General features: G+C 39.3%; 1 protein-coding gene across 1 annotated transcript in view; it reads right to left on the bottom strand.

The window, feature by feature from the left end:
* The window catches only part of fgd4a (FYVE, RhoGEF and PH domain containing 4a), a 253,803-nt gene that overhangs the window by 183,307 nt on the left and 48,305 nt on the right, over positions 1-22,191 (bottom strand). The gene's annotated exons all lie outside the window — the stretch shown is intronic.

Genomic DNA, 22,191 nt, shown 5'->3' with positions numbered 1-22,191 from the left:
CAGGTGACCTCACTACACTATACACTCTCACACACACTGACACACAAGCACACATACACATACATACACCCACTCTCTTATACGCGATCACACTCACACACTCACGCAGACCCTCTCTCATGTGTATGCTGTCTCTCAGACACACACACACCCCACACTCACCTGCACACCCTCTCACAGGCATATACTCCGTCACACTCACACACACACTCTATCAAGCAATCACACACAAACACACACACACTCACACTCACATTCTCTCTCACTCCCTCACACGCATATAAGTCTATGGGGTGAATTTGCTTTTGTGGATTTATATTTGCAGACACATTCTATTTGTTCAAAAAGCACACAGTTTGCAGGCAGTCAGTCCATGTGACATTTTATAAATTCCTACTTTGGAAATACAACCAGTCTGACTTAAGGTTGGAACACAGACAGACTCTAACTCACACCTTTAATGCATTGTCTGAGCTGAGATGTCACCTTTTTATTATAAAACCTTAATTATCTCAGGAATGTGACTTGAAAGAAGTTCTGGGATTTACATATTAATGAGTCAAAACCTGCAACCCAATCTAAGTGATTAAAGACTTAACAGCAATCTAAGTTTGTTCAACACATTACATCAGCTGAATGGCACGTTGATCTTTTACCATAAATGCTGTATCCTATGATCCAGCACCACTAGCTACCTGATGAAAGAGCAGCACTCCAAAAGCTAGAACTTCCAAATAAACCTGTTGTACTATAACCTGGTGTTGTGTGATTTTTAACTTTGTCCACCCGAGTCCAACACCAGCGCCTCCACATCATGGCTTATAAAAGAGATATATGGGAAAATAGTCAGAAAGGAAACAAACTGCTTCCAGCACAAACCTCATCAATAATAATAAACAAAAGAAGCAAGATTTAATAATCCCATTTCTGAAATGTAATCAAACAGATTTCAGCAAAAAGCTAACTATTCCACATGTTCATCACAGATACGAAATAGAAGGGCACTATTCTTGTGCTACAATCAAAGCATACATTTATACTGATCAAAACACACTAAATTGATTTGACAATGAGGAAATAAATTCTGAAACAGCTACAATAACTTCTCCTCTGTTAAATAGGAAACAGCTGTTTCCAGGTTTCAGTTCTGCTCCACATTTCTTGAGGATTTACAAACGTGTTAACACAAATGCTGTACTATGCACTTCGCCTGATAATTCAGTGCAGAGAAACATAAAATGGACTATGTGCACAGGCAACATACACCTCATGCCTTTCCAGCCCCAGCTGCTTATCATTTACAAAGCTAGAGGCGATGACTGAAGATAATCGGAAGTATATATTAAGCTTATGCTAAATAAAAAACTGACTCTGCTGCAAAACGCAACATATTTGGAATTCCTTTAAGTGGAGTTTGCACGTTCTCCCTGTGTCTGCGTGGGTTTTCTCTGGGTGCTCCGGTTTCCTCCCACAGTCCAAAAATGTGCCGGTCAGGTGAATTGGCCATGCTAAATTGCCCATAGTGTTAGGTGCATTAGTCAGAGGGAAATGGGTCTGGGTGGGTTACTCTTCGGAGGGTCAGTGTGGACTGGTTGGGCCAAAGGGCCTGTTTCCACACTGTAGGGAATCTAATCTAATATAATCTACAGTCTTGTATAGTGCCTAGCTATAATTTTGGAGGGAAATGTGTTTAGAAACTTTCATAATCCACCCAAAAGCAAGAGTTTGAAGTATTTTAAATTAAGGTTTTGCAAGAAATTGCACATTAAGGCACTGTAATCAAAATGTAATTTCCATTGATTTACCTAGTTAAACTCATGGATATTTAAACTATTAAATAAGAAAGGTAAGTACAAGCCAAGTGTAATTTAATCCCTCCCTATTGCACCCAACCACCATCAGAACACTGCATCTCAGTTACTAAATACCTTGAGACATATAATGTTGTCTGTTCAAACCTTTATCGTATTTGAGACCTGTTTTTCAGGTCTCCTCTTGCTCAGTTTAAAATATAAGTGCAAAGAGGCTTAAAGCAGCAAGACTAATTTAGAACTAGCAAAACTAGTTTGCACTTCAAGTCAAATTGTTAATGGATCCAAAGCCAAAAGGAAAACTAAAGTGCCGAATTAATGTCTGCTGTCAACTTATTCTAATTTTTGAGCAAACCTTAATTCTGGTTGTTGAAAATCCTGTCGGAAACAACAAAGAATCTCATAGTCTAGCTAAAACCCCAATCCCACCTTTGCCTCTGTCTATATTGCTGCTGCTCCTTCTGCAGGTCCCTTGAAATGAGAAATACAGTTTGTGGCAATAACCTGACTGTGGAGTATTTAACATGGGGGAGGGGGTTGCTGCTAGACTGTAGCGACCACACAGTTCTAGTAGACCATGAGACTCTCCTGATTTTAATGCCTTGCAAGTTGACGGTCAACCTATCATGAAACCATCTTCTGTGGCCATCAAGTTCCTTAAGTAGGGCTTTGACCCAGAGCTTCTGGCTCAGAAAGAGAAAATAATGCTGCTTGTTGTACCACAAGACCTCCAAACATTGTTACCATTGCAAAAGATATACTCTTATGAGCTTTGGTTGAAAAGTATCCTTAGAGGTAGTGAGGAAAAGTTGGCAGCAGGTATGGTTCACAGTCTTACTGCAGTCACTTATGCATTTTGAGTTTTAAAAACTTATAGGTGTTGTTGTGCAAGGGCATCAGCAACCTGGAGCAATCTTATCATGATGCCGTAGAGCTGCAGATCATTGATCATAAATAGCATAGTGTGGAAGGTGTTAGAACTGTCTGGAACTTGACACTAATGGAGACTACTTCACGGGCATGAACCATGAAGATAGAATAGTCCTTACATGATGCAACTATAAGTCAGAGCCTGGTATATCTATGATTGCCATGTGCATCAGTATTTAGTATCATTATATCGTACGTAGTGTTACTTTGCATTCTAAGCCTGAAGACAGTTATTGATTTTGCTTTCTCCTCGGTCAGTGCAGCGCGAAACCAAACTCGTAGCGTGCTACCTAGCTCATAGCGTATTATCATATTAAAAGACATATTATGAATTCACTACCTAGAAAACTGTGGTAGCAGTGAAAGTCAAGAAACTGAACTGATATCATCTAGATAAGTGAAGAATGCAAAAAATAGTATTTTCAAGAAATCATCAGTGCAGCTTTAAGAGCAGACAGCAACCAGAAAGAAAAACCACAGAGCCGAAGAGATGTTGTGAATGTACGGAACACTCTTCGCCACACAAATCACCAGAACACTAAGTCTCGAAAACCTTTTACAGTCAATAATAGGGAAAAGAAGACTTTTAAAAAGCAGTGAAAGCAGCAAAAGCTCACGAGCGTTTACACTGATAAATTGAATTAAGTATCTGAGAATAGAGGCCAATTGCTATCACACAAAGCAGATCCAGTCTTTTGAAGGAAGGCATAGAAAAGGTTTCATTTCTGCCCAAAAACCTAAGCTATGGACCACAATTATGATTTTTTTAAAAATCATTCATGGGATGTGGGTTTCACAAGCCAGCATCACACTTTGTTGCTCATCCCTAATTGCCCAGAGTGCAGATAAGAGTCAAGCACATTGCTGTGGGTCTGGAGTCACATGTCAGCCATCAGATTTCCTTAGCTAAAAGACATTAGTGAACCAGATGGGTTTTTCCTGACAATTGGCAATGGTTTCATGGTTATCATTAGACTCTTATTTCCAAATGATTATCAAATTCAAATTCCACTATTTGTCTTGGCAGGATTCTAACCCAAGTACCCAGAACATTACCTGAGTCTCTAGATTATCAGTCAAGTGACAATATTACTAGGCCATCTTCTATCCCTTAAGTGAGTTAATAAATTTCTGAACTGTTTCGTTAATGATGAAGCTAACAACAAGTTAAGATAATTCTTTAGTACAGGCTTAAAGAAAATTGATTGAAAAAAGGAAAACATCTGAGAATAAAAAATTCATTATTACAACTCAAAGTATCAGAGGTTTTATCCATAAAGTTAGTGAAATCTGCATTATTTTGATGATTTGAATGACAAATTCAACATTTTATTCAACAACTAAGATACTTTATCAATCTTATTCATTGAAATACAAAACAAATTGAATGAAAAATCTGAACACCTTGTTGAATTTGGCATGAAAACTATACTAGAAATTATCAGTACCAATGACATCATGTCAGATATTTATTACTAAGTTAAGAAATTAATGAATCTTATTGACTGAAGCTATTTTGAGAAAGTTCAACCCACAGATATTTGAAGATCCCTTCAACCATCCTGGAATAAAAAGCTTACTTCGCCTCAATGAAAAAACAATATTTGTAAAGGAAAATCAAATTTTACATTGAAAGCATTTAAAACAGTTGAAATTTTAACAGCTTCCAGTTTTAGTACTAAAACAATAATCTTTCCAACAACAAAGATTACAAAAAGGCAACTAAAAGTGTTTTGTACAACAAAATCAAAATTCTAACAATATTCTTCCAAATCAATAACTTCAATTGCCCATTAACAATCAAACAATGCAACAACATTCACGGGACCAACCTTTCCAGTAGAGAAATTAAAGATATCAAATCTATTTCATAGATCAGCATATTCAAATGAGCAAAGCACAATCTCTAAGATTTCAAACAACTTTACCATTGGAACCAAATCAATTCAAACCATACTTGCGTCTTTAATGCTGAGGACAATAAAAGTTGAGCCTAAATTCTGCCCAAACTTCAAATGATTCAAGTATTGGCTTTTGTAAAAAAAAATGCGGGCTTTACTGGCACTTGTTACATATAATTTCCCTTAAGAGAGTGATGGTGGGCAACCTCTTGAACTTCTGAAGTCTGTATGGTGTAGGTAGATTCACAGTGCTGTTAGGGAGGGAATTCTAAGGTTTTGATCTATTTATAGTGAAATGTACAGGGATACCATTGCATGCCACAAAAGTCTGCTGCTTGAAAGCGAACTTGTACATAGTGATGTTCCATGCAGCAGCTGCCAGTGTCTATCTGGATGACAGAGGTCAGGGTTTGGACGGTGCAGTTAAAAGGAGCTTGGTGTGTTTAATGTGCATTAATTGTGAAAAGAGTGAATGCTTAATGTGACCTTACAGTCTATTCAACCAAACTTAACTTGACAAGATCAGTTTCCATATTAGCATACAGCATCCAATTTCAGGATAGTTCCTTCACTTCTTCCTGGACATAACTGCAGCCTGAGGTATCAAAGCATGGTTGCTGAGGAACTCAATGTTGGAAAAAACCATAAACAGTAGAATTCCAACAACTTGAAACTAAATAGCAAAGAATATTTTTGTATTAACTGTCCTATTGACTTCTGATTACATTTTTAATAGCAGCATGAATTAGTAGTAGCATCAAGAAAAAAGAAAACAATGGCATTAGGCTTAGAACTAGGCCATGAGATTTTCTGTTGTTTCCAAAAGAATCCTTCAACAGCCAGATTCTGGGTTTGTTTGAAAATCTGAAGAGGCTGACAGCTAGTCATAATTCAGTCCTTAGTTTCTTGTGATTTTTGGACTAACTAGCACCTTACGTTTATGCAAAAAAACTTTTCTTGGTAATTTTAAATTTAGCCTGGCTACTTCCAACACATGGAAGTTTACATTTTGACATTTTTTTTATGCTGCATATCAGAGGAAATCAGTAATAAACATAACAGAGCTGGGGAGGAACATGAGCAGAATTTAATTTGATTTAATTTGATTTATTTATTGTCACATGTACCTAAGTACAGTGAAACGTTTTGTTTATGAGCAGTACAGGCAGATCATAGTAGGCAAAAACATACAGATTAAAGGGTAAAGAAAACCTTCAACAGAGGCATACAGGTTATGTTGCACAGGGTGTGTGCTAGATGAGATCAACATTAGCAAGATCAGTGTTATTTCAAGTTAGAGAGTCCATGCATCAGCCTAATAACAGCCAGGAAGAAGCTATTCCTGGACCTGATGGTGCCTGTGTCCAAGCTTCTGTATCTTCTACCGGGCTGTGATGGGTCTTTCATGACCTTGGCAGCCTTTCCGCGCTTTTAGCCATGTAAATGGAGTCCATGGATGGAAGGTTGGCTTCCGTGATGGTCTTGGCTGTGCACATAACCTTCTGTAGTTCTTACGGTTCTGGGCAGAGCAGTTGCTGTATCAGGCCATTATGCATTTGGAAAATATGCTCTTAACGGTGTATCTGTAGAAGTTGGTGAGGATCCTTATAAACATGCCAAATTTCCCAAGCCAGCTGAGGAAGAAGAGGCATTGTTGTGCCGCCTTGACCGTCACATCTATTTGGGAAGTCCAGGACAGTTATCAGCTCTCGTCAAGGAATTTGACACTCTCCACCCTCTCAATCTCAGCTCCGTTGATGTAGATGAGGTCATGTTCTTCTCTTTTCTTTCCTAAGTCAATGATCAGTTCTTTATGTTGAGAGAGAGGTTGTTCTCATTGCACCATGTCACCAAGCCCCCTATTGCCTTTCTGTATTCTGACACAATGTTGTTAGATATCCATCCTGCCATGGTGGTGTCATCAGCAAACTTGTAGATTGTAATAGGGACTTGCTTGTCAGCTGGGAAGCCAGCTGGAGCCCCACATCTCCTCCTCATACCCATCATATTAAAGGGCGGGGGGCACGTGGGATGGGAGGAGTGCCTTCAATCAATATGGGTCAGAAATCCTTTCTCCTGAGCACTGCTAGTCAATCAGAATATGGAGCAGATAATTACAGGCAATACCACCAGAGAACCTACACACCAGAGACCCAGGATCAGCAAAAGATCCAGGCTACAGGATGGGAGAAGGCAGAATAGGAATCACTGACTGGGTTGCGCGGTGGGGGTCAAGAAGAAAAGGCTGACAGGGCCGGCTGTGAGTTGATCTCTGGTTTCCTATTGCCAGGTTCTTCAAAAGGCACTGGGCCCCAGACAATAAGGAAAACCTTTTGGAAGCCGGCAAGCAAACCTTACTGTCCTCCCCATTTGGCAAATACCTATACTACTGTCTGAACACTAGCGCTGTCAGAATGAAACACTGATTTCCCACTTAAGGGTCTCAATTCATAGCAAAGCAGAAAGGCCATGCATCAGTCTTGGTGCCTGGACCTGACTGGGGCAGAGCTGAAAGATAATATTGCTCCCTTCCAATATGATTAAATACCATTTTCTCTTCAACTCCATCTTGAGGGAGGTTGTTGAATTTTGCCCTGCTTGTACTATCTTTTTCATTTATTTGATCATGAGATCCATTAGTATTTTACTAAGTAAATATCACAATGCTTTGTGATTATAGTAGCATAATTGACAACACCTTGTGCAACCTTTCCAGGATGAGTGGTGGTAGAGGGTTCGTGATGGGGCAGGGGTAGGGAGTTGAGTTAAGTGGGGGTTCAAAAAGTGGAAGATCCCGTTCAGACTGTTGGCAAGCACCCACTTCGGAGTTTAATGAGGCACACTGAGGATTCAGTGATACCCCTGCACTCCAGAGCCAGATCCTTATTTCAAAAATATTACTGTGGTGTTGTAACCAAATGTTCCCTAGATTTCAAGTGTTACTCCCACCCCCAGACTGATTGCTTTATATAGAAGCTGCTTGTAATTTGCCTAGTAGCCACCATCAACCAGGTTAACAGTGAATCCCCATGGCAAATGACAACTGAAATTGCTGGTACATATGAAAAGGAATGTTTGAAATTAACTTGAATCAAGCTCAAACCCACCCATCTGTCTGCATGTAGTCCAAATCCCTCTATTCCTTGTCTTTATGTGTCTGTCTACTGTATATGTCTATTAAATGTTGCTATTTTATGTATGAGTGATATGTTATTTATATACAATATTACATTATTAAGAGTTTGCTAACAAGATGCTTCTTTCCACTTACCACTCCTATGTAATTATCCATAATCCAGTATACCCAATCATTCAGACTCCAGTTCAGACAACGTCCAGAAACTGATGTACTGAACCATCCAAAAACCCAAATACACAACTGACTAGAAACCGCTATATACAATTGACTAGAAACCATTATACACAACCATCCAGAATCCAGTACATGCAACCGTCTAGAAGCTGGTGTACATGACTGTACAAAATTTGGTAAGAATAACTGCCCAAAATCCAGAACAATCAACCATTCAGAATGCAGTATATTCAACTATCCTTAATCTAGTATACACAACCATCCATAATATAGCATACACAATCATCCAGAATCCAGTATACATAATCATTCAGAATCTGGTGTATATAGCTGTCCAGAACTTGGTAAATACAACTGTCCAGAATTTGGTGTCTCTAAACCTCAAGAATCTAGTATACTCAGCTGTTCAGAATCCAGTATGTATAACTCTCTAGAATCTGGTAAATACAATCATTCAGAAACCAGGATAGACAACTATCCAGAATCTAATACATATAACTGAAAGTATCCGGTATTTTCAAATGACCAGAATCTGGTACATATGATATTTTGCAACATAATTTTTAACCAACAGAATCTAGGACTTCATTTGTTCAAGTATTGGTCTACTACAACTCTTCATCATTATTTCTCTTCCTGTTACTCCCTAATAGCAATTTAGCTCTTTTTTGTCTATTATATAGTGGTCTCTGGTGGTCTAAAATGGTAGTGTAAAACCAGTTTATTTCCAGTTTTTCTGTTAATATGTATTAAAGTATAGCCTAAGAAACTGCATGATAATCCTTATTCTATTGTGATATAATTCAACATATAACAAGTAGAGTTTTGGGATTAGAGGAGCAAAGGGGATTAGGAATACAGAAAAAAAAATCTAAGCAAGCACTAGGGCTCATTTTCCCTGGGATAGAATTGAAAACAAAATCAGTTATGTTAAAATTCGATGAGAATATAGCTATGGAAAGAGTAGGTCAATGCAAGACAAAGGAGAGAATTTATACAAAGAGCCAGAGGAAGTGGGTGATGTCCTAAGTGAGTATTTCACATCAGTAATCAAGGGGCAGGACATGGATGATGGTAAGATTAGGGAAACGTATGATGTAAAGAGGAGGTGTTGGTGTCTTGAGAAATATTAATGTAAATAGATATGTCAGACATAGACAGCAGAAATCGAGTGATTCACAAGAAGAGTATAAAAGCAGTAAGAGTATACTTAAGAGGGAAATCAGGAGGGCAAAAAGGGGACATGAGATAGCTTTAGCAAATAGGGTTAAGGAGAATTCAAAGGGATTTTACGAATACATTAAGGGCAAACGAGTAACTGGGGAGAGAATAGGACCCCTTAAAGATCAGCAAGGGAGCCTATGTGTGGAATGACAAAAGATGGGGGAGATACGAAATTAATATTTTGTATCAGTATTTACTGCAGAGGATATGGAAGATAGAGAATGCCTTAAAAGACGTGAGGGTGGATAAATCACTGGAACCTGATCAGGTGTACCCTCATACTCTGCGGGCAGCTAGGGAAGTGATTGCTGGGATCCTTGCTGAGATATTTGTATCCTCGATAGCCACGGGTAAGGTGCCGAAAAATTGGAGGTTGGCTAACATGGTGCCACAATTTAAGAAAGGTGTCTAGACTGGTGAACCTGACATCAGTGGTTGGCAAGTTGTTGTGGGAATACTGAGAGACAGGATTTACATGTATTTGGAAAGGCAATAACTAATTAGGGATAGTCAACAGGGCCTTGTGTGTGGGAAATCATGTCTCACTAACTTGATCGAGTTTTTTGAAGAAGCAACAAAGAGGATTGATGAAGGCAGAGTGGTGGACGTAATCTATATGGACTTCAGTAAGGTGTTCGACAAGGTTCCGCATGGTACACTGGTTAGCAAGGTTATACCACATAGAATACAGGGAGAACTACCCATTTGGATACAGAACTGGCTCGGAAGTAGAAATATTGTGGAGGTGCTGGTGCTGGACTGAGGTGGACAAAGTCATAAATCACACAACACCAGGTTATAGACCAAAAGGTTTATTTGAAAGTGCAAGCATTGGAGCTCTACTCCTTTGATGAAGGAACAGCGCTCTGAAAACTTGTACTTCCAAATAAGTCTGTTGGACTATAACCTGGTGTTGTATGATTTTTAACTTCTAAGGTAGAAGATAGAGGGTAATGGTGGAGGGTTGCTTTTCAGACTGGAGGCATGTGACTAGTAGTGTGTCACAAGATCAGTGCTGGGTCCACTGCTTTTCATCGTTTATATAAATGATTTGGATGTGATCATAGGAGGTATAGTTAGTAAGTTTGTAGATGACACTGAAATTGGAGGTAATTGGATAGCGAAGAAGGTTACCTCAGAGTACAATGGGACCGTGATTAGATGGGCCAATGGGCCGAGGAATGGCAGATGAAGTTTAATTTTAAATAAGTGTGAGGTGCTGCATTTTAGAAAGGCAAATCAGGGCAGAACTTATGCACTAAATGGTAAGGTCCTGGTGAGTGTTGCTGAACAAAAAGACCTTGGAGTGCAGGTTCATAGTTCCTTGAAAGTGGAGTCACAGGTAGATAGGATAGTGACGAAGGCGTTTGGTATTCCTTTATTGGTCAGAGCATTGCGTATAGGAGTTGCGAGGTCACGTTGCAATGGGGCTGTTTTCCCTGGAGTGTCAGCGGCAGAGGGGTGACCTTGTAAAAGTTTATAAAATCATGAGGGGCATGGATAGGGTAAATAGACAAGATCTTTTATCTGTGGTAGGGGAGTCCAAAACTAGAGGGCATAGGTGAGAGGGGAAAAATTTACAAGTTACTTAAGGGGCAACCTTTTCATGCAGAGGGTAGTGCATGTTTGGAATGAGCTGCTAGAGGAAGTGGTGGAGGCTGATACAATTATGACATTTAAAAGGCATCTGGATGGGTATATGAATAAGAAGGATTTAGAAGGATATGGGCCAAATGCTGGCAAATGGGACTACATTTATTTCGGATATCTGGTAGGCATGGTCTGGTTCGAAGGGTCTGTTTCCGGGCTGTACATCTCTATGACTCTCTGACTCTGGGTAGATAAATCCCCAGGGCCTGATGGGATCTATTTCAATATACTGAAGGAGGCATGGGAGGAGATTGTTAGGGCCTTGACAGAGATATTTGTGTCCTCAGGCATAGTTCCAGAAGACTGGAGAATAGCCAATATTGTTTCTTTGTTTAAGAAGGGCAACAGAGATGATCCATGAAATTATAAGCTGGCAAGACATACATTATTGGAAAAGATTCTTAGGGACAGGATTTACTGGCATTTGGAAAGTAATGGATTTGTGAAGAATAGTCAGCATGGCTTTGTGTGGGGAAGAAGAGATTAAGAGATCCAGCACCACCTCCAGTGTGCTAGCACAGCCTTTGGCCTCCTGGGGAAAAGGGTGTTCAAGGACAACAGCATCAGATCCGACACCAAGCTCATGGTTTACAGATCTGTGGTGGTTCCCACCCTCCTATACAGCTCTGAGACATGGTCTACAGCAGATACCTCAAAGCACTGGAGCAGTACCACAACACTACCTGCGTGAGATCCTGTGAATCCACTGGGAAGAAAGATACACCAACACCAGCATTCTTGACCAGGCCACCATCCCCAGCATCAAGGCACGGACCACCCTTGATCAGCTTTGATGGGCTGGTAACATTGTCCCTATGACTGACACGGGACTCCCCAAGCAGGTGCTCTACTCACAGCTCCGAAATGGCAGGTTAGTCCCAGATGGACAGAGGAAGTGCTTCAGTGATACCCTCAAGGCCTCACTGGCGAAGTGCAGCATTCCCACAGATACCTGTGAATCACTGGTCCAAGACTGTCTGAAGTGGAGGAGGAGCAGCTGGGACGGGGTTGTGCACCTCGAGACTTGCTGTCATGAAAAAGTAGAAGCCAGGAGAAAATAGCATAAGGAGCGCACTCCCACATCAATACCCCACCCACCCCTTCCCATGACAACTTTCTAACCCAAGTATAACAGAGCCTGTGGTCACCTCATCAGACTGTACAGTCACCTACAGGCTCACCCTGAGAGTGGAAGACAGTCATCTTCGTCTATGAGGGACTGCCGATAATGTTGATGTGTGGGGAAGGTCTTGTGTCACAAATTTGATGGAATTTTTTGAGGAAGTGACGAAGATGGGGATAGGGCAGTAAATGTTGTCTACATGGACTTTGCTAAAGCTTTTGAGACCTGAAAAAGGGTTATACCGGAAACATTGACTTCTCCACCTTCTGATGCTGCCTGGCTTGCTGTGTTCTTCCAGCCTCCTGGATTCCTGCACCTGCAGTCTAACAAAGCACTTGATAAGGGTCATCATGGTAGGCAGGTCCAGAAGAAGAAGTCACAATGCATCCATGGTAATTTAGTAAGTTGGATACAAAATTGGCTTGGTCATAGAAGACAGAGGGTAGTTCTGAAGGAATAGTTTTACTGAGTAACTGGTATATGACTAGTGGTATTCCACAAGGATCTGTGCTGGCACCTCTGTTGTCTATTATATATATATAAATGATTTGGGTGAAAATGTAGGTATCTGATTCATAAATTTGAGGATGGCTCAAAAATTGGTGGAGTGGTAGATAGTGAGAAAGGTTGTCAAAGGATACAGCTGTATACATAGTTCGAAAGTTGGACAGAGAAATGGCAGATAGAGTTTAATCTGGACAAGTTTGAGGTGATGCTTTTTGGGAGGTCCAAAACAAGAGGAAAGTATACAGTAAATGGCAGAATCCTTAGGAGCATTAATGTACGGAGAGATCTTGTGGTGCAAATCCATGAGCATGGCAACACACGTGAATAAAGTGGTAAAGAAGGCATACAGCATGTTTCTCTTTATTAGTTAAGGCACTGAGTATAAAAGTTGACAAGTCATGTTAAAGGTGTATAAAACTTTAGTTAGGCCACATTTAGAATACTGTCTGCAGTTCTGGTTGCCACACTATAGAAAGGACATGGAGGCTTTGGAGAGGATGTAAAACAGGTTTACAAGAATATGCCTGGAATGGAGTGTATTAGCTCGACGGAGAGGTTGGACAAACTTGGATTGTTTTTGATAGATTATCGGAGGTTGTGAGGGGACCTGGTAGAAGTATATAAAATTATGAGAAGCATGGATAGGGTGGATAGCTGGAGTCTTTTTCCCATACTGGAAATGTCAAATACTAAGGATTATAATTTTAAAGTGAGAGAGGGAAAATTTAAAGGAGCTGTGAAAGGCAAGTTTTTTTATACCGAGGGTGATAGGTGCCTGGAAAGCACTCCCAGGAGAGGTGGTAAAAGCAGATAAGATAGCAATATTTAAGAGGTATTTAGACAAACACATAAACAGGCAGGGAATAGAGTGCAGGTGGGTGGGGTAAATTTAGAAGAGGGTCATGATCAGCACAAACATGGTGGGCTGAACAACCTATTTCTGTGCTGTCCTGCCCTATGTTGTATGTTCTTAATCTTGGTTAAACCATACTTCAAATGCCAGGTGTCTGTGGACGGGGGGGATTACAGGGTCGGGGATGTGCTGGGGGATGCAGAGATGGGGGTGGGGTGTGTAGGTAGATCGGTGGGGGTTGGATAGATTACAGCTGGTGCCTTGGAAAGTTACCTGAGCTTTTGATGTCAATTGTCCAAGATGAGAAGGACAAGTGGTGATTTGAATTCGCCAGGTACCTGTTCTGACTTTAACGTTGCGTACTTTCAGCATTTGGTTTCCTCATGGCTTATGCGAGGATACAAGCTGCATTTATAGAGTTAAGAAGTGCAGGTAATGAGGCTGATAATAGTCCCCCTTAATAGGTGTCTCATTGCTGTGTGGTGCAATGTAGTATTTGGATTTCCAGGAAACATTTGATAATGAGCAACATTAAAGGTTGTTGCACAAGTTAAGAGATCACTGCATTGGTAGTATTAGCATGGATTGTGGATTAGTTAATTCACAGAAGATAGAATTAGAATTAATGGGTCTTTTAAAAGTTCTGGAAAGATGTAACAAGTAGATGCCACAGGGATCAGTCTATTATTTCCTCTGCACATTAATGACTTTGAGGACAGGGACAATGGGCACTATATCCAAATATACCAGCAATACAAAAATAATTGGGACGCCATGTGAGGATGAGAGCATAAAGAATCTGCAAGGAGCAGAGATAGTGACTGGGCAAAAACTTGACAGATGGAGTTTCATGTAGGAAAGTATGAGGTAGGAATAATCAAAGATCAATCTATTAGTTAAAGGGAGAGAGACTCCAAAAATGTGCAACGGAGAGGAATCTGGGTGTGCTTGTGCCTGAAATACAAAAATTTAGCAAGCTAGTGCAGCAAGTAATTAAGAAAGCAAACAGAATGTTGGCCTTTATTGCTAGGAGATTGCTGTTTAAAAATAGGGAAATCTTTTTACAGCTCTGCTGAACAGTCATCGAGACTTGAAACATTAGCTTGCTCTCTCTCCATGGATGCTGCTTGACCAGCTGTGATCTCCAGCATTTGTTTTCAGAAATCTTTTCACAACTGTACAAAATCAATTGTACAGGCAATGGCTATGTTGGAAAATGTGTCGAAAAAGCCAGGTATCGTTTGCTAAGCCATGAAAAGTGCAGAAATCATCCATTTGACTGTATTGTGTACTGTTTTGGTCCCCGTATTAGAGGCAGTTTAAAAGAGATTCAGAAGGCTGTTTCTGGGAATAAGGGATTATCTGACCCAGAATAACTAAACAAATTAGGCCTTTATTTATTAGAGCTTAGATTGGGGAGAGATCTTATTAAAACAAAAGGTTCTGAAGTGGTACTGGTTAATAAGGAGACAATCATTTGAAAGTGAAATGTGAAGGAATTTCTTCTCCCAGAGGGTGGTGAGTGTCTGGAATTCTCCCAGAGGTTTGTGGAGGCTAGATCACTGAAAGTATTTAAAGAGGAGGTAGATAACACTTTTGAAATATTGGGGAGTTGAGGGCTTTGATGAACCTATATGAGAGAGGTGTTGAGGCTTCAGGCAGATCAGTTTAGAGAATGGCAAGGCAGGCTTGAAGGGGTCAAATGGCCTCCTCCTGCTCCTATTCTTCTATTAACCCTCCATTTGCCCAATTTTATTGCTTAGAGGCAGATCCAACACTCCTTCCTCATTGGACTCAAGACATACTGATCGAGAAAGTTCTCTTGTATACACATTAGCAATTTGTCACCTTTGCTAGCCTTGGCAATATACTTTTCCCAGTCTATATTTAGGTTATTGAAGTCACCTCATATTTCTATGCTATTTCTGTTGCATGCTTTGCAACTCACCAAAAAAAAACTCTTCTCCTTCTTACTTTTTGAAGTTCTATTATAAAGCTCTCAGTAGTGCAACAGGCTGCCATCCTTAATTTAAGCCAAAGTAGATTCAATCCAGAACCATCTAGTATATTCACTCTATTTAGAACTGTAACATTATCCTTACTTAATCCAATCCTGCTCCATCCCACTCCTGTTATTTCCTTCTCTACCATTCCTCAGTATCTGTTATATTCAGAAGAAAATATTTAAGATGCACATGTAGCGGTGCCCAGCTGGTCTGCCAAGTCAGTCAATCAACTAATCTCTAAATCACTGAGATCTTGATCAATGAACCATTTCGCATTGTACTGTAAAACTCAGCACAGACGTCTGAGATCCTGACCAATGAGAGAGACCTCTAAATCTACATTGATGAGGTTTAATGTCATCAGCTGTAGGTTCTATTGAATACTTTGTGATTTCATATCTCATTTGGAAACAATTCGGTATCATACAAACTGTTTTACCTCATCCTGTATTCTGTTTGGACAATCATTGATACAAAATCTACTCGGCAATATTAGTTCTCCTGCAATTTCATCCCAATGTGATTATTTATTCTCCCTACTTTTTAATCATAAAGTAGCTTAATATTACTTTTATTTGTGGCTTTAATGGTTTTTAATCTTGTTGCTTTAAGCTCTTTCCCAAATACAACGTTACTTCCTCAATGCAGCACTGCATTTTATTTTCCTTGCCTTAGAAATTTTTAAATTGTGAAGTACAGCTGTTTTGGTTTAATTTCCTTCTTTTGAAGGTTTATATTCTGTAATCCCTCTCAGTACTGCTTACAAGGAGTTTTCTCATGGTTGTGTGGTCAAAATGGAAATTTCCCACCTTCATCAGCCAAAATGGGGATTTTCTGCATTTCTGCAATTATAATGGGTGATTACTGATCTTTGACTGCCTAACAAACAACACCCAACATTTTCCCCAACTTTTCCAAATAAAGCTTTGTGCCTTTGGTCTTAATAAAACTCTTCCCACCTTAACTGTGGTTTAGTTATTAACCTCCTATTCTAATCACCATCTCAACAACATTCTTACCATCTTCTTCTGTCAAACTCTTTCTAGTTAGGCTTTTCAATTGCCCTTTGTCACCATAATTCTGGCTTTACAACATTACCAATGCTGAAACTTCAGTCTGAATTATTTTTATGGCTTTGACTTCCTGACTGTAGCCATGCCTTGTGACATTTGTTCGCTATGGCAGTAATGATTTTTGTGAACTGGAAGTATTCCTTTTAAGTGTGAGGTAGAAGCTAGTCATATTGTACATTTCACCAGAAAGCAAGGATGCATAAAGACATTCCCGATTAGAGATTCAGCTAGGAAGCAAACACGCGTTGGAATTGTATGAGTAAAGTTGAAAATCCTTGTTGAGCAAGGAGAAACCTTTAAATTAGTGACACAGAATGGACTAAGAAACCCAGAAATTATCCTTCTCTTACCAGGTCTGAAGTAAAGGCTTTCACATTAAGTGCCTTGTTGATCTTTCCATGAGTCTGTCTGCAGACTACTGGACTGTCCAGTTGCTGTAGCTGATATCAGATTTTATCAATAGTTCTGTCCAGCTGTGAACACTTTAAAGCTGTACATATTCAGTACTGCTCCTGGGGTCACTGAAATTCTCGTGGTTGTTTCTTCTGTTATTCAGCAATGGTGCTCCTACTGCCACTGTTTTGTATATGTTTTAATGCCACCCACTACCAACTTGTGATTGGGGTAGTTTGATTCCACTATTACTCTTTCATTGACTGCATGGATCTACTTGGTTTGCAGTGGCAGAGGAAAACTACTGGTGAGTTTTTACAAGATTCTCTTTTAACCAAAAATGTAGGCTTTTAATTGATAGCAATTAGATACAAGTTGCATTAATAAGACAAACATTGTTACTAAGACTTCAGGTCTGTCGTTTTCGAGATGTTCTGCCTTTCCCCACCCAAGTACTTATGACATCATATGAATGGGTGGAGCTTAAGGCAAGCTCAGCATTAAACCTTTCACTAACCATCAATCAACACCAAGATCTTCCACATACCATGCCTGCCAACTACTGAAGCTCTATGTTAATATTAACTCCATTGTAGATTCAGCATTTTCTAATTTCACATCAGACTGCCTGAAAAAGCAGTTTCTTTCTCTCTTTTACAAGATATCCAACCTTTTTTCGATACTTTTACTTGTATAGGTCTCTACCATAGATTTTCATCTCCTTAGCTATTTGAACACTCCTTTGTACTTTTAGTCTTTTCCCTGGGACATTGAGATGATAAGATCAGTTTCAGTTTCCAGCAAGTTTTGGCTAGTTTGGAAGGTGAGGTTGGTTAGGGGGAGGGAGGGGTGAATGCACAATGCCTTAATTATTCAAGATTTTGAAATTGATAGAGAGATCAACATTAGAGTTACTCTACTTGGAACATTCTCAAATGCCACAGATTGATTGCTTGAAAAGTAGTTATTTTAGTTCTAATGATAATTTGGACTTGATTGAGGCATACGTATATATGTCATTTTCAGCTGGATTACAGCCTTAAAAGTTACTTCCAGTTATCCATTATTTACACAAGTGACATGTTCCATGTGAGACAGAGGACTATTAATTACCAGTCTTTTACCACATGTTAACTAATTTTAGTAAGCATATTTTAGACTCGATTATAAACTTTTTATAAATGTTTTAAATCAAGATGATCAGCCCTAATTACAGTGTGGTAATGTGCCAAGAAACCGTATCACAAATGTTAGGTCTGGGCTTAAATCCTACAATTTCCCAGATAATTTCCAGCAAAGACTTTGTAAATTCTACAGAGTGGAGAAGTCAAACGATAAAATCACTGTCTCATCTAACTACAAAACTAAATCTGGTGACTTTTATTTATCTCATAAGACTGTGATTTAAAGCTGTTTATGTTGAAATGAAGAATATGTGTTCCACTGCAATGGTAGAGATGAGCAGAACATTGGAGACTTAAATTAAATTGAGGAAGAAGGAAACGTCAGGGGTAAATCTTCTCTTCAGCATGGACTTTTGAGCAGCTCATTGGCTAGCAGAGAACCCACTGGCTACTCCACTAACTTATGAGAGACTGCCCTTATTAGTGTTTGATTGGTGGCTAGGTGGAAGTGGGGAAATGACAGTGATCCAGGGCATCCAGACAACAGTAATACTATGACTCAGTCAACCTCCAGATATGTCTTCTGGTGTGGTGGGTGGGTGGGGGGGAGGTGGCAGGGTGGGGGTAGGACAGATTTGGATGAGAAGCAGCCAGGGAGTATTCTTATTTTGAGAAGCTAATAGGACTGATCCATGGATGATGGTCACAGTGGCACCAGAAGCAAAATAATAAATTCATTCTTTCAGTTCTGGGGCACTAATTTCCCACTTACACTATCTCAAACTGTCCCCCAATTAATGACGGTATGGGAGTACCAATTAAACTTTAAACTATTTTTAGTTTTCACTTTCCTAATTTAACTCTGCCTCCATTCTTGAAAGTACTCTGCGCCTTTGAGGTGAATTCACAGAGACATTACACCCCTTCCAACTCCCTGTCCTGTAAGGGATGCTCTTCTCCAACCCTGCTAACTCATGCTGGTGCTCATTGGTCTCTTCATCTGGCAATCCTCCCCTTGCCAATCTTTTTTGAAGTTGGTATTTCCCGTCCACTCTCTCATTTTATTCCAGGAGCCCTGACCTGATGCACCATGTGCAGCAACTCCACGACAGAGGAAATGCTGGCCTAGGTGTCAGGAAGGAGAAAATGTTCCAATTTTAGCCTTTTAATGGATTTATTTGAATGCAGAATTTGAGCACCCAACATGTTTTCTTCATTCCTATCAGAATACTTTAATAAATCAGTTTATTGAGAAGGTCCCATTATAAATATAGACATGTTGAAGTGTCTGTACCTAACTGATGATTTTGGTAAGCAAAATAGTTAATTGTAACTAAAATGTGGCAGACAGTGTAAAATAGAAGAAGGAGCTTTTCAAGTTCAACCTTATTTTTTGGAAGCCCATGTTCTTCTTAAGTCTCAACATACTAACATTAATGTCAACTATTTTGAGTTCATTTGTGAGGTTGTTCAGGGGTTGCAAAGTTTTATTTGATGTAGGATGAATTAATCCACTCTGCCATACTTCTTTTCTGAGGCAAATTTCAGCAGGTGCTGGTATCCTGAATCTCGATGGATTGTCAGCTCACCACAACTAAGCTGCTCCTCCTACCTTGATCAGAGGAACTGCAAATGTTGATTCTCTGTATGAATTATGTGGTTGCCAAACAGACATCTCACAAATAATAACAGGTTTCAGCATCTTACTCATTCCTTGTTTCCAATTTAAGTCTTAGAACTATCCAATTCCCAACCTCCTGCCCTTAATCCATCATGCTACAAATGTTCACTACTCAAGCATTCTACAAATTTTTCTTGAAGATTATTATATAATCTACTTCTTCCACCCTTTCAAGCAGTATCTACAATGTCATAACCTGCTGTGAAACCCAAATTCTCCTACCTCACATCTGGTTCTTTTGATAAGTATCTTGAATTTAGGTTTTTTGTTTACCCAAACGATTTCTCCTTATTTACTCTCTACATTTATGATTTTGAGCACCTCTATTAAATCTCCCTGAACCTTCTCTGTTCTAAGCAGAACTATCCTAGTTTTTCTAATTTTATCACATATTTTTCAAAAAGTGCTGCAGGATTTCAGTTAACATTTCATCAACATATTCTGTCACCTTCAAAAACTGGTGCACATTCACTGCCAGGTATAGATCTCTTTCCTTATACCCATTATAAAATTATACCATTTAGTTACATTGCCCTTCCCCATTCTTCTTGCCTAAAGGTATGACTTCATATCCTTTGGCATTAAATTACATCCAGTATGCATCTGCTCATTTAAAGGATTCTGTTTATGACAATGAAAACCTTGGCAAAACCTTTTCTTGCAGTCACATCATGTAACTGCATGACTTGCATCAATATGTCAAAAGGCCAGCTCTTCTAATTCAAGTCCCTCAATAAAATTGATTGGTAAAACACATTTCAACAGTCTCCTGAAGTCTGTAACCATATGTAAACATTATTTGCCACATTTCTAAGTACTGTGACATCTTCAAATTTTGAAATATGCTCTAATACTCATGTCCAAACCGTACATATAATATGAGACTGTGGAATCCTACAAGGCACTAAAAAAAGCCTAACGATACAAGCAACATATTATACACCAAGTCAGTTATTTTACATAAAATATTTGCGTCAGAACTTGCCCTGAGCTATAGTATCCTCCTTTGCATTATAGCTGTACCTTTTAAAAACATCTTATATACAAGTTAATTTATATTGTTGAACTATGTTTCAAAACTATAGAAATGGAGTCACAGGTAGATAGGATAGTGAAGAAGGCGTTTGGTCTGCTTTCTTTTATTGGTCAGAGTATTGAATACAGGAGTTGGGAGGTCATGTTGCGACTGTAAAGGACATTGGTTAGGCCACTGTTGGAATATTGCGTGCAATTCTGGTCTACCTCCTATCAGAAAGATGTTGTGAAACTTGAAAGGGTTCAGAAAAGATTTACAAGGATGTTGCCAGGATTGGAGGATTTGAGCTGGAGGGAGACGCTGAACAGGCTGGGGCTGTTTTCCCTGGTGCGTCGGAGGCTGAGGGGTGACCTTATAGAAGTTTACAAAATTATGAGGGGCATGGATAGGGTAAATAGACAAAGTCTTTTCCCTGGGGCCGGGGAGGCCAGAATTAGATGGCATAGGTTTAGGGTGAGAGGGGAAAGATATAAAAGGGACCTAAGGGGCAACGTTTTCACACAGAGGGTGGTACGTTTTCACACAGAGGAATGAGCTGCCAGAGGAAGTGGTGAAGGCTGGTACAGTTGCAACATTTAAAAGGCATTTGGATGGGTACATGAATAGGAAGGGTTTGGAGGGATATGGGCCAGGTGCTGGCAGGTAGCACTGGATCGGGTTGGGATATCTGATCAGCATGACGGGTTGGACCGAAGGGTCTGTTTCCATGCTGTACATCTCTATGACTCTATAACTCTATAATTGAAGGAGAAGAGTTAGTAGAACCAATTGATTGGTATGTTGATGCAAGTCATGCTTTTATATCAAGTGATTGTCAAAAGGTTTTACAAGCACTTCCTTGTCATAAAATTGTACCCTTTACATTTTGGGCCTTTAAACATGATTAATTTATGACCGATATGGTTATCCTTCAAACTAGACCTTTGCGAGAAGTTATACAAATAAAGCAATATAACAGATTTCTAAGTATACAAACATCTTATTGCCTTGACAATTTGTTCTTTAACATTTTTCTTTGCATATATTTATAGTAGTTTAATTATATTCACCAATTCTATTCAGATTTAGTGACGTGTGTAGGCTTAACTTGTTTCGTATTGTGTCATATAAAAACAGGGAGTTAGGTCTAAACTTTTCACCTTAAATTTAACACAGTATGGAATATATCAAAAGGAATTGCCATTTCACTAGACTGTCTGTATGTGATTTGAAGAGATAGTCACTTGTGTTTCTGAATGAGAAGGGATGGAATAATAAGGAGAGAATGTTCTTGTTTCTAAAAGCATTTATACATTTTTGCTTTTCTCATCCAACATTTGGAATCATATTACTTGAAAACAAAACAGCAGGAAACACTAGTGTGCATGTGAAGAACGTATCTACTGATTCATACATTATTTGATTCAGTCATTTTTCATAGTTTGGGACTATATATGTTATAATTTAATTTCTGTTCTCTGACCATAGGCATGCAATTGTGCATTCAAAAATCAGATAATTAATTTTTTTTTGTTCTAAACATTGCATTTGCCTTCCCACTTTATGTTGCCAAATTGTCACAATCTG

Source organism: Chiloscyllium plagiosum, chromosome 19 (assembly GCF_004010195.1).
Source record: "Chiloscyllium plagiosum isolate BGI_BamShark_2017 chromosome 19, ASM401019v2, whole genome shotgun sequence".
Classification (NCBI taxonomy): domain Eukaryota; kingdom Metazoa; phylum Chordata; class Chondrichthyes; order Orectolobiformes; family Hemiscylliidae; genus Chiloscyllium; species Chiloscyllium plagiosum.
Note: the sequence above shows the minus strand (reverse complement) of the source record. Positions and strands in the feature narration are given on the sequence as shown.